The following is a 12679-nucleotide window of genomic DNA, read 5'->3' as shown; positions in this document are numbered from 1 at the left end:
ATACCTTATTTTCTTAGACCCTTGTGATAAATGAGTAAAGAAGACATTATCCAACTTCGTAGGAGCTGAAAGGCACTTAGAGGGGTTAGAATCTGATGCACGAGCAGATAAGTGGTCACTCTGGTCCTGCTCAGATGGCCAATGGAGAAGACCAGATGAAGCCAGGATGGGGGATCCTCTGCCTTGTGCTGAAGACAGCTGGAAACCTGGAGCTCAGGGCAGCTGTCAACAGAGGTCCTCAGTCATGAGCTGAATCAAAATATGACAGACTGATCATCCTGAGTTTGCACACCTTCACTCAACCACTGTCCTCTGAAACAAGGATAGATTCAGAGGCAGAGGGACGTGGCTCAGATGCTGCATTCTGCTGTCTTCTCCCCAAGGGGCCCTGGGCCAGCATCTAACCTCTTGGAGCCTCAGTTTCCTCCCTGTAGGGTGAAAGCAATCAGCTGTAGGCTTGTGGTGAAGGCCAGGAAGGGAGTGACATGTGTAGAAAGTGCTAGGTGATTCTGAGGCAGACATCCTCCTCGTTATTCCTGCTGACCTGGCTCAGAGCTTCACTTCTGGTCTCCCTCTAAGTCAACCCTGCCTGAGAGATGCTCCTGCTCTTTATATCAGGCAGTGCCGTCAGCTTTAAAGGTCTGTTTCCTATTTCCTCAGGCTCTGCCAGGTGCTCTTGGAGCTAATGAGAATAACACAGAAAGAGTAGCTGGAGGATGAGAAAGGCCTCCCGGGCAGAACTGATGACTCCCCCCTCTGGAGAGCTCCAGGCTGTTTCTAGGTCCCCAGGGCCAGACCCAGAGCCCTCGGGAGGAGGGTAAAAGAAATGGATTCCCCAAGTTCTCCTTTGATATAAAATTGGCCCACCCCCTAACCATGGTCATCCCTGCATCTCAACTTTTGTCTCTGTGTTCCTCCTGCCTGGATAGGCCTCTCTGTTCCTCCCTTTGCAGCTGTGACCTCTAAGAGTCACAACAGGACAGATCATGCTTTAAGGATCTCTGTGGATTATCTCTAGATTATGTAACTACTGGGCTCAATGCAGATTTCTCTTTGAAAGTCTTGGAGTTCACCTCCTCCAGGAACCTTCCTGGAGTGACTGATCTCTTCCCTCCCTTGGTTCCCTGAGCTGCATTACTTTGCACTCATTGATGCCAGGTCCTCAGGGGAAGGACTGGAGGTCTCTGCCTCACTGGCAGTTAAGTTCCAGGCTATATTTATCATCACTAGTCAGAGATGAGATTTTTTTGACTACCTTTCTTTTTATCAGCTTTACAGAGTGGTTTAGGATCCATTTTGCATAGTTACTTTAGTCTATTTCATCTTGTTCCAGATGTGGAACATGTCAAAAACTTAAATACAGTATATAATATATAATTATGTAGCATGTAATTACATAATTATATTAATAAAATATTAATGTCATTAATAAAAAATATATATGTTCTAAATTATGATTTCCAATGTGTTTTTATGAACCTATGTCCATTTGGTTGAAATATTTGCAGAACTGAAAAACTGGGACTTAATGGGCTAAAAACTCTGTTTTTGAGATAATCTTGAGGCAAAACCTGCTGTAATCTTGCAGCCATCTCTTTTTTCATATTTTTATTGGTGTATTATAATTATGCATAATGGTGGGACTGGTTGTTATAACCATCTCTTTAATATCAAGCTCTGTGCTGGGCCTGTGGCAATATGTAATTGAACCCAGTTCCTGCTCTCTGCTAGCTTCCAGCACAGTGAGTAGAGCCACACGTGTTAGATGCAAACTGAGGCCGTCTTACTTGAGTGCCTCAGAGGATGTGGGAGGGACCTGAAGGACAAGCGAGAGTCACCAAATGTGGCAAGGACTTTCCAGGCAGGGCATCCTGCAGGAGCCAAGGCCTGGAGGGGTAAAAGAGCAAGATGTACTGGGAGGAGGGGCACTTGAGTTGGGCTAGAGGCTGGGTAGGAGAGGGACTCCAATCACCTGGCAGAGAACTCTGTGCATTTGGCTAAGACACTGATCTTAACTCAAAGGCCATTTTTTTTCTCAGGGGAAATAAAGTAGGTATTGCTATTCTAGTTGGCATTTAGAAATGAGTGAGAGAAAGACCAGGAGTCAGTCCTGTATGTGTGTTGTGCAACCCAATGGGCAGATCTCAAAAACTGTGACACAAAAGACCACCTACTATGAGATTCCATTTATATCAAAGTGGAGAACAGACAAAATTATCCTACAATGACAGAAATGGGAGCAACTGTTGCCTCTGAACTTTGAGGGGTGATGGAAATGTTCTACATCTTGATCTTGGTGATAGTCATACAAGTTCACACAATTGTCAAAACTCACTGAATGGACCATTTCAGATCTGTACCTCAGACTGCTTATAAAATAGATCTTAAAATTACATGTCTGTCGCTATGACTGAAGGATGCTACTGGTAGATATTCAAAGGAAGAGACTAGGGATGCTCTCAGAGCAAATGACTCTCCCACTCAAAGGCCAGTAGGATCCCAGTTGAGAAATGCCACAGCAGGCTATGGGGAGCCTTGGACAAACTGAAAAAGCAGAGAGACACTGGCTACATCTATGCTTAGGGAAGATGGGGCTTTGCGGGTGATGGGAGCCAAGAAATTCATGCTTCCAGGTTAGTGACAGGCGCAGAAGGTGGACATATGATCTTCACTGACACTCCCAGGTCTTGTACTTGGCTAAGTGCAGACCACTGACTTGATTCTCCCCAAGCTCAAGAGGGGCCTCCAAAGGTCCCTCATGATGCTCCAGATAACACAGGGTTGGAAGGGGGGCTTCTAGGGAAGAGGAAGAGGCAGCAGACGTTGGAGGGAAAAAGAAGGTGCCCCACCCTGGCCTCACTACCTCCTGCATAAGCACCAATGATAAAAGGGACTGTCATCCTCTGAGATGGAGACTCAGTTAGGTGGTGCTCCCTGGGAGTCTGGATTTATTGGAAACAGAACTGGTTGCTGCTGCTATAGAAACTCATTTTCTGAAGTTCTGGGCTAAAGAAGAATGCACACAGACTTAAATGAAAATGCTCACCTGACCCCTTCCTTCAGGAAAACTTCTGTGACCTCCACCCTGGGCAAGTGCCTCTTTTGTGTTCCTTTGTTTCAGCACCAGAGCAGTTACTGCCTAAGGTCTGATTTCTGGACGTTTACTTGCTGTGTGTTCTTGGCAAATTACTTAAGCTCTCTGAGCCTGCAAACTGAATATAATAAAAACCTTCTTCACTGAACTGTTACTGAAGATTAAGTAAGATAATGCAATAAGCACTCAGTAAAAGTTAGTCTTATTATTATCATAGCATGCATCCATACGGGTCACTGTTGCCAGGTTGTTTCTCTGGCAACTAGACATAATCTTCTCAAGCACAGTCCTCCTGGTCATGTTGATTGCTGAGGCTCCTGTGTCTACCACGAGACCAGTGCAGTAAATACCTATATGCATGAATGAATTCCACCCACTATGATCTCCCCTGAGAGCTTTCTTTTTCTACCCACAATGCGTCTTGATCACACTAATTCTTCAGAAATGGAGGTTGGACTCATTTGTATTCTGTTCTGTCTTTCCTCCTATTACCTCCAAGGCCAAGCAGAGCTCACACAAAATATATATTTAAACTAATGACTTCTTCCCAGACTCTTCACTTTTAAGACTTCCCTCAGAGGTCTTTTTCAAGCCAGGCAAACAAAAATTTTCTTTTTAAAAAAGCACCCACAACTGGGCACAGTGGTGCATGACTAGTGGCTCCAGAGACTGAGGTAGGAGGATCACAAGTTCAAAGCCAGCCTCAAATTTAGCAAGGCCCTAGGCAACTTAGTGTGACCCTGTCTCAAAATAAAAAATAAGGGCCTGTGAATGTAGCTCAGTTGCTAGGGTGCTAGCCTAGCATGCACAAGGCCCTGGGTTCAATCCCCGGCACCACCAAACAAACAAACAAACAAACAAATAAATAAATAAAAATAAACAAAATAGATGTATTGTGTCCATCTACAACTAAAAAAATTAAAAAAAATAAAAATAAAAAAGGCCTGGGGATGTGGCTTAGTGGTTAAGTGTCCCTGGGTTCAATCTCTGGCACAGAAAGATAAAACAAAACCAAAACAAAACAAACAAATAAAAAAAACCACCAAAAAACAACAAAGAAAAAACACATAGAATTACCACATTACCATTGTTAGGCATATACCCCAAAGAATTGAAATTAGGGGCTTAAACAGATACTTGCAAGAGCTCTGTGACCCTGGCTTCCTTGCTCATCATGTATCTCCCTCTCCATCCCCTTGGGGCTCCAGCTCCAGCGCTTTCTGTTCTCCTCCTGCCCCAGGACCCAGAGCTACATCATTCATGAAGCCAACTCGCATCTGCCCTCAGCTGATGCTTTCTTTTCCTTGCACTTTTCTTTACTCACCCTTGGCTCTGCCGTAACCCTTAGAGGATGCTCAAACAGATGCCTGAAGAAATGGAAAAGCTGCGCGCTTAGACGACTTGTTCAACGATAAACAAGCAGTTAACGCATGAGAAAACCATCCAGGACAGAAGATGACCACATGTGAAAGTAGAAGTTATGATAAAACATCAAGTGAAAAATGCAGACTAATACTATGTGCGGGCTGGTTTCATCTATGAGAAAACAGAGATCTTGGGAAAAACCAGAATGGAACATGTTAAATAATGGTTAATGGCACATGTTTTCTAGTATTAGTATGGCTGTGCTATTTTCACAATGTGATTTATTTTTTAAAGGCTGGGTAGTACCCCTTGGCAGGAGATGATGCACACATACCGTCAACCTTGCAACGATCTATGAGGCTGACTCCAGGTGCCCACCTGCTGCCACCACTGAAGTCTACAAATTCCTCTTGAATGGTTTCCAGAGAGAGGGCAGGGTCAGGAGGGCATTTGTGTTGACCTAAGAAAGACATGTTGAGTCTTCGTATGTCTCTCTAATAACTGCAACCACCCACCTCACCACAAAAAGGAAAGGCAATTAATGTCTTCATTTTGCTACCAGAGTCCTTGAGAGATTGGGCTGTGATCAGCCTATCCCCTCTATTAGCCTGAATGTGCACCACGATGCCTGCTCCATCTTGTATCTGCCAACTGTGGGCTTCCTGCATCGAGCTCAAGGAGACCCCTTTTAACGCAACATGCTGCATTCCAGGTATGGAAACTAGAGTCCTTGTTGCTTCAAGGGACACAGGAAAGAGGGTGGTTTTTGTTCCAGGTTCTGTAAGCTCAGGGAAACAAACGCTTTCTTCAATCTAACATTACAGAAATTTCTGAGCTTTGCAGATATTGGTGGCCAAAATGCTCTTTCCACATTTTCACAAGATGAGTTGATGTTGAAGAATGGGAAAGATCTTATTTTCCATAATACTCTAGTTTAAGGCAAGGAAGAGCTTTTTTTTGTTGAAGCTCATTGTTCAAAACAAAAATTTCAGTTTTTTCCCCTTAGGATGACCTCAGTTTCCAGTTTTAGAAGTGATAGATCTGTAGATCTGGATGGAATTTGAACTAGAAGGCTCAGAGAGTCTATGATTCTAAAACAGATCACATGGCAACTTTCCCATCATAAGGTCCAACATGATACCTGGCTCCTGCTGCTCATGGGACCATCTCATCTCAACAGCAGGATCAGGTGTCTGCCTCACACCCACCAAGACCATCTGAGAGTCACGGGGTGCCACACTCGTATACAAACACTATCTTGTTCAAAGACAATAACATGGGTCCACACAGTCCAGAACAGCTTTGGGCTTCATGGGTCCTAGAAACCCAAGCCCTATCTCACAGACATAAGGAAAATTTGAGTTTTAGAGTTGGGAAGACACTTACCCCAGGTCACTTGCTCCTGGGTAAGTTCAGGATTAGAACATGGGCACTTATACAGACAGCCATGCTGATGAACACTGGCAGGAACACTGGTTCATAAATATTTCCTGGTGAATTGGTTACATTTTTGGCATGAGGTGCCATATAATTTGAAATGTGCACCCATACTGTGTCCAGTTTAATGCTGTGTCCAGTTTAATACAGCTGAATGCTTTACACAACTGGCTATCTTCTGGAGATCTCCCATTCCTACTTGTAGATTCATTCAAACAATTTAGGTGTTGGAAGAATTTTCACTCCTATAAATAATTTCTCTCTCCTGATTGAGACTGTCTTTTTGGGAATCCATTTATTGGATGATGATGATGTCTTCTCTTACAAATATGGGACTTTATGAGGGAAATGGCTGAGGGCATGAGAGTTCAGCAAGGGAAAGGTGAAATGCAGCCAGGAGGATGTGCCTTTGTGCCAGAGGGAGGAAGAAGGAAGAGCCCAAATGTTACCATTTTAATTGTTTAAAGTCATTTCAGGTATGTTTTACTATTTAGTTTTATTCAACAGCAGTTTATAATATCAAGTTGTACTGAATAAAATATGCAGATTTGACTCAAAATTTCATACTTGAATCACAACTCAGACATTCAAGTCCTCTAAGCTTTAGCACTGTGATCAGACTACAGCCTACTATGTCCTTACCATGCCATGATACCTCTATACAGTGGGTCATAAAAGTCTCACACATGAATTCATACACATAAATGCTCACTTCCAACATTCGTTCATTCAATAACTATTTAGTGAGCCACTGAGTAGGGTCAGGGTTATTTTGCTAGGCACTAAGAACACAAAAGGAACAGAACTCAGGTTCTCTTGGACTCATTAACCCCATGCAATTTCTCATTTCTCAGGCCTTTAAGCACCTACACCATTGTCCCCACCCCTCTCTCCTACCTTTTTCTCTAGTATGCTTCTCCTTTGCCTATCTCTTACAGCTACATTTGAGGTTCCTTGAAAACACTGAGCTAGTCTTACCCCAGGGCCTTTGCACTTATGGTCTCCTCTTCTTAGACGTTTATACGCGTCTCCTCACTTCATTCAGGGCTTTGTTCAGATATTGCTCCTCAAAGGCAATGCTGTTTAAAGGCAAATCTCTCCCCCTACCCTTGCCCCTAGTAACCCCTCATCTTGCTTTATTCTCCAGAGCACAGCTCACCACAAGAAATATTTTATTTTTGCTTAGGTTTTATTTCCTGTCTCTCCTGGTAGAGTTTAGGCAGGAAGTTCATCTTTTTCAGCAGTGAATTCCTAGAGCCTACAACAGCCTGGCACATCAGAGATGTTTATATTAATTGAAGAATGAATGGGATGAATGAATGAACTGGCTCTTGACAATATGGATGGTGCCTGGTGAGCCAACACTGCAGGAGTACTCATCATGGTTCCCTTCTAAGCCTCCCCATTCCCCATCCTGCGGGGCTCTTTCTAGAATGGCAACCTCAGCCATTCAACCTCAAAGCCTTGCTATCACTTATTCCTCCCTCCCTGTTTTGATGACACTGAGGCCTCTTGCATCAACTCCTTTTGCTACCCATTCTCACAACCACCCCAGTCCAGACCCTCATTATCTCTCACCTTCGCTACTGTCATCTTTTTATAACTGGGCTCCCTGCCAGCAGGCTATCCACTTCCAACCTGTTCTTCACGGGGCAGTCAGAGCGAGTTTCCTCATGGCAGGCTTGGAAATGTGTCTCCCCCAAACTAAAGACTGACCCCTTAGCTTGTCATTCAGCGCCCCAACTGCCCCTGTCCTCCTCTCCAGCCTTCCTTCCCATTACTCCTCTGTTATCTGTTTTGCTCCAGTTGGAATGAACTGCTTTGCTCATGTCCTAGAAGTCCTTCCTAGTGGCCACTTCCACATCTTGTAATGCTCCTCCAGTACTCTAATGTACAAGACCTTCAGACCTTGCTCAGGTGACACCTAGCTCCTGTGAGAAGCCCTCTTGATCTTCCAGAAGGATAAAAATCTCCTCTTCTTAACTCTTTCCAGTGCGTTATTATTTCTCTTTTAGGGGAAGTCTCCAGAAAGGACAGGCAATATGATACAGAAGAAAGAGTTCAAATTCTGGAGTAAGATCATCTGAGCTGGAGGCCTAGTTCTCTGGCTCTGACACTTTTAAGGCATGCACCCTTAGAAAAGTTAACAGCAGTCTTGCCTTCCCCGTCTGCAAAATGGGCCTGATAACACTATTGTAAATGTGTTGTGAAGACTAAATACAAGAGATAAAGTGTAAGGAAAGTGTTGACATTATATGTATACATATATAAGTTATTACTTATATTAGGGTGCAAAATAACTGGTAAATAAGAGTATTGTTCCTCCCAGGACGGATGGATGTCTAAGGCTGTCTGAGCACTAAATCCAGCAGTGGGTCACAGGGAAGAGATTTTTTTGAGGGAAAATGACTTTAAAAACCTAAAATCCCATGTCCTTAGATGATGTGAGGGAAGTAGAGGGAATATCCATAATGCTGGGGCCCTAATGGTGTTAATAGTTACCAAATTCCTGAGCTTTTTCTATGCCCCAGTCACTGTGCGCTCTATATCCTACCTACATTATCTCTTTAAGTCAGGAATTATACCCTCATAGAGTCAAAGCAGAGGAAACCAGGTCCATAGTTGTTATATAAAAAGTGCTCTTCTGCCCCCTCCCACCTCTTCCCAATAAATAGTTCAGACCTGAAAATCTCCAATTCCACAATCCTGTTTTTCTGATGGAGAAACTGAGATGTGGAGAAACTGTTAGCATTTACCAAAATTGTACAACCAGCAAGGAGCCTTGGCCTGGGCCTGGAACCCTGCTCTCTTCACCCTCACAGTGGAAACCCCTGCAGGGCAAAAAGCCAGGGCTACTGTTCATTTCCATGTCTGTGCAAACCGTGCCTCTTGAGGACAATGCCAGGAGCCACCCCTGGAGTTATGCCAGTTGGTCCCCTGGCTCAGTTCACCCCACTCAAAGAAAGAAGCTCTTGAGACAGAGCCTCAGGCCCCTAGAGATTGACCATTGTCCTCCTGCCAACCATTCTATTCAGTCTCCTGGAAGGTGATGGACTTCATCCCTTCACTAGACAGCTGTGCTTGCACTCCCTCAACCCGCCTCTGGGGGCACCCTCTGTACCGGGCATGGGGATCAGCTCTGGGGACACCCAGCTGCCCTTGACAGAGCCTTGTGAGGAGACACTAGGAACCCAGTGTAGTTGTAACTAAAGCTTCCCTAGAAGCTTTGTCAGCAATACCAAGAGGCTGCACTTAACAAACCCCAAGGAGGAAGAGGTTGGATTAGAAGGAGGCCTGGTTGGATTAGAAGACCTGGGTCCTTAAGGAGTAGGGGAGAGGGACTGGGAGGGCTGCAGTTAAGTCAAAGTGGGGGAAGAGAATGAATCCTCGAATACCCCTGGGTCAACTGAAGACTCTCAGGCTCAATGACTCCTGGAAGGACTGGGACTAACACCCTGGAATCTGATCTCTGGTCCAGAGCTGTTTCATTCTCCCAAACTAAATCCTAAACCTGGATGGAGTGCTTGCAAAACAGAGCTCTCCTTTGAGGCTGAATGAAGCAAACGAAAGGGCAATTATTTATTCATTTTTTTAAACTGTAAAAATGGTAGCAAATGATTGGCACTTGCTGCTCCAAATGGGGGCAGGGCTGGAAAGATTCGTGGTTCTCAGGTTAATTTTTGGGTTCTGTGCCTTCAATGGGGATAGGATCTAGTTGTGTGTGTGTGTGTGTGAGGGGGGAGGGGGGTTGAGTATGAAAGCCAGGGATCCCAGATTCTAATGCAGGTTTTGTCACTAACTCTCTGGTGACCTTGGTCAAGCCACCTCACAGGGCCTCAGTTTCCCCATTTGTAAAATGAAGGGGTTAAATGAGTTCCCAAGGTTCCTCTGGTCCTGACCCTCTAAGATGTGTGATTCTTGGTAAGGGACCACCTTCTGGGACACCCCTCACCCCCAAAGCTTTGAGCTGGGCAATCTTTGGGTTTTGCAGGAGTCTGGGCCTCATCCAGGAAAAAGCAATATGGTGGGGGAGGGGAATGCGTTGGGCTTTTATTTTGGGAGTGGGTGGGACGCGGGTGCCTAAAGCTAAAGGGTCCGGAAGGCAACGCGATGAGAAGGCTGTGGAGCGGAGGTTTAGAGGCCAGCAATCTGGCGGCGATTTCCAACCTCCCTCTCAGGGTTCAGACTCTGGAGAGGCCATGCAGCCGATAGCCGCGCACCAGCCTGGGCCGCAGAGGCTCGGACCTGGACCACTGTCCTGATCTCTCCCTGGAATTGCCCAGGAGCTTCGTGGGGAGTGGCTGCCGCTCCCTCCCTGCCACCAAGCGCCAAGCCCCCTCCCCCGCATGGGGGGACCCCCTCCCCCAGTCCGGGGGCGCCGGGAGCCCCATGGGGGGGCGTGGCGGGGGCGGGCGCCGGCTCCTCAGTCCTGAGAGCTAGGGGAGGTCTCAGCTTCGCGGCCGCCCCAGGAGGGACCCCACGCCCTCCGCCTTCCGGCTCCACACACAAAGGCGCCCACTGAGGCCCCGCACTTACCGGCCTGAGCGGGCTCCGGGCGCCGGCGAGCGGGCAGGCAGGCTGGCGGGAGGATGTACGCGCGCGAGTGTGCGTGTGTCTGCGTGTGTCCCTGTGTGTGTCTGCGCGATTGTGTGTGTGACGGGGGCCGCGCCGAGCTCTGTGCGTCTGCGTGTGCGGGGGCGTCCGTCCGTCGGTCCGTCTGCCTGTAGCTCAGTCCTGCGCTCCGTGCGCGCTCCCCTGCCCGACCGCCCCACCAAATGCGCTTGAGCTGCGGAGTCGCGAGCGCAGCCTCCGGGTCGGTTGGGCTCCCACAGCCCCGGCTCCGCCCCGCCTCCGGGCGGGCTTGCGCCGCTCGGGGGGAATTGCGCAGGGCTCGCAGGGTGGGGGGCGGGGAGCTCCTGCAGCGCCCAGGAACCTAGGGGGTCAGGATCACAGACTCTTAACCTCTGAACCCATCCCAGGCACCCCCGCCCCCAGTAACTCTGAGCGGAGTCCCTGCAGGCACCGCCCCCAAACCAAGGTTGTCTGGACAGGGAGGGCGGGGGAGTGGGAGCCTCGCATCCATTTCATTCATGATTTTCTTCTCCCGGGAGCCCTGGGTCAGGGTTGCGCGGCTACGGCTACAGCCAGAGGGACCCCAACCGGGCAATGCGTACCTAACCTGGGACAGAACAGATAGGCAGGATGGAGATAGAGGCAAACAAGACAAAGGGTCAGAGTTGGGGAGGGCGGTGCACTGAGCGGAGGCCGTGGCGTTTTCCCCAAGATGCTGACACCTGCACTCCTGCGGCGGCCGCCCCGGACGCACTTAGTACCAGTAGCTTAGAGCCGGTTCCAGGACTCGTTAAGAGGCGCCAGTTTTCCCACTCCTCTGTGTTCAGTCTCTGAGGAACAAGAGCGAGGGGACACCTCTTCCTTTACCTTCCTCATGACATGCGTCGAAGGACGCGCACCTGTCTTAGCTTCGTTGTGGGCACCAAGGGCCTGGATGTGCAAGGAGCTGCCTGCAAGCCCCGCATTCCTCAGGTTGGCACCCCGCTGGACTGGAGGATCCCTGTATTACATCTTCATGGGGGCTTTTTGAGACTTTGGGTTGCACACAGGGTGGGGATCCCAAGTTTTTTTTTTTTTTTTTTTCACGGGGAAGCCAGCAGAACCACCATACCATTGCTACCCTGGTTCCAGTTACTGCCCTCTTTGGTCTGATTTCCGCAATAGCTTCTTTACTAGTCTACCAGCTTCCACCCTTGGTCCCCTGCAGTTGATTCCCTGCACAACAGTTGGAACCATTCTTTTAAAACCTAAGTCAGTTAATGCTGTTCCTTTACTGGAAATCCTGCAATGGTCATTTAATCCAAGTGAAAGTTAAAGTCCCCATTATGGCTGCAGGACCATTAGCAAACAGGTTCCCTTTTAACTTTGTAACCTCAGTTCCTACCATTCTCCCTCTTCCTTCCATGATCTAGTTACTGGCCTTTTTAATGCATCACCAATGTCTCAGCCACCGGTGGCCTCGGGACCTTTGTACAGTTATTCTCTCTGCCTGGAAACTTACCCCTCTACCATGTGACTCTCCTACTTAGAACTGCAGGCCTGTTTTCCCTATTTTCTGTATGGTAGTTGTGACCTTTATTGTGTATTCCCTGCCCCTGAGGCTCATGGGCCTTTCATCGCTGACTCCCACCTCCCACCTCCTTTGTCTTCAGTCTAGTCCTCCATCCTCACCAAACCATTCTGTTTTCCCCAACACTAGACCTTTGTCCATGCTGTGGGGTGCCATCTCCATGTCTTCCCTAATTTCCAAAGTTCAGTTCAAATACCACCTTCTTCTCCACAGAGCCTCCCTGACATTTCCAGAGACCCTCAGCTCTCAGTCCTTCTTTCTGTTGTGATGGAGTTTCCTTGTCCTTTCCCTAGTTGTAATGTGAACTCATGGGAAGTAGAACTGGGTGCTTCTCTCTTCCTGATTCCAGCACAGAATGGCTCAAAGGTATGTGTTTCAAAGATATTGATCAGGTGACCCTAGACTGGGCCTTGATGAGCTTTTTTCTTTTTCCTGGGAGGGACACAAAGCCCAGCTGTGTCTTCTTGTTACCCTCCAGGAGTTTCCTTTGGGGATGGTGAAAGGATCAAGTGTGGATAAAAAGGCCATACTGCTTGGCTTCATGGATGTGTGGATGTGCCATGCTTGAGACCTTGTTTTCCCTCCCTGAGTATCGACACCATGGTTGAATGTAAGGCTGATTTCCTCTGTCGGTGGCAGTG

The 12679-nt window shown here is 47.5% G+C and overlaps 1 protein-coding gene across 6 annotated transcripts in view; it reads right to left on the bottom strand.

The window, feature by feature from the left end:
• PTPN5 (protein tyrosine phosphatase non-receptor type 5) overlaps window positions 1-10560 on the bottom strand; it is a 56406-nt gene extending 45846 nt beyond the window's left edge. For 2 of the 6 annotated variants that reach the window (XM_079101849.1, XM_079101847.1), the window contains exon 1: window positions 10433-10560. The gene's annotated coding sequence lies outside the window, so the exon portion shown is untranslated. The remainder of the gene's footprint in view (window positions 1-10432) is intronic. The other 4 variants (XM_079101848.1, XM_079101852.1, XM_079101850.1 and 1 more) reach the window with 4 other exon arrangements.
• Between the last annotated feature and the right edge of the window lie 2119 nt (window positions 10561-12679).

Source organism: Sciurus vulgaris, assembly GCF_902686455.1.
Source record: "Sciurus vulgaris genome assembly, chromosome: 11".
Classification (NCBI taxonomy): domain Eukaryota; kingdom Metazoa; phylum Chordata; class Mammalia; order Rodentia; family Sciuridae; genus Sciurus; species Sciurus vulgaris.
This window is presented reverse-complemented; position numbering and strand designations above follow the sequence as displayed.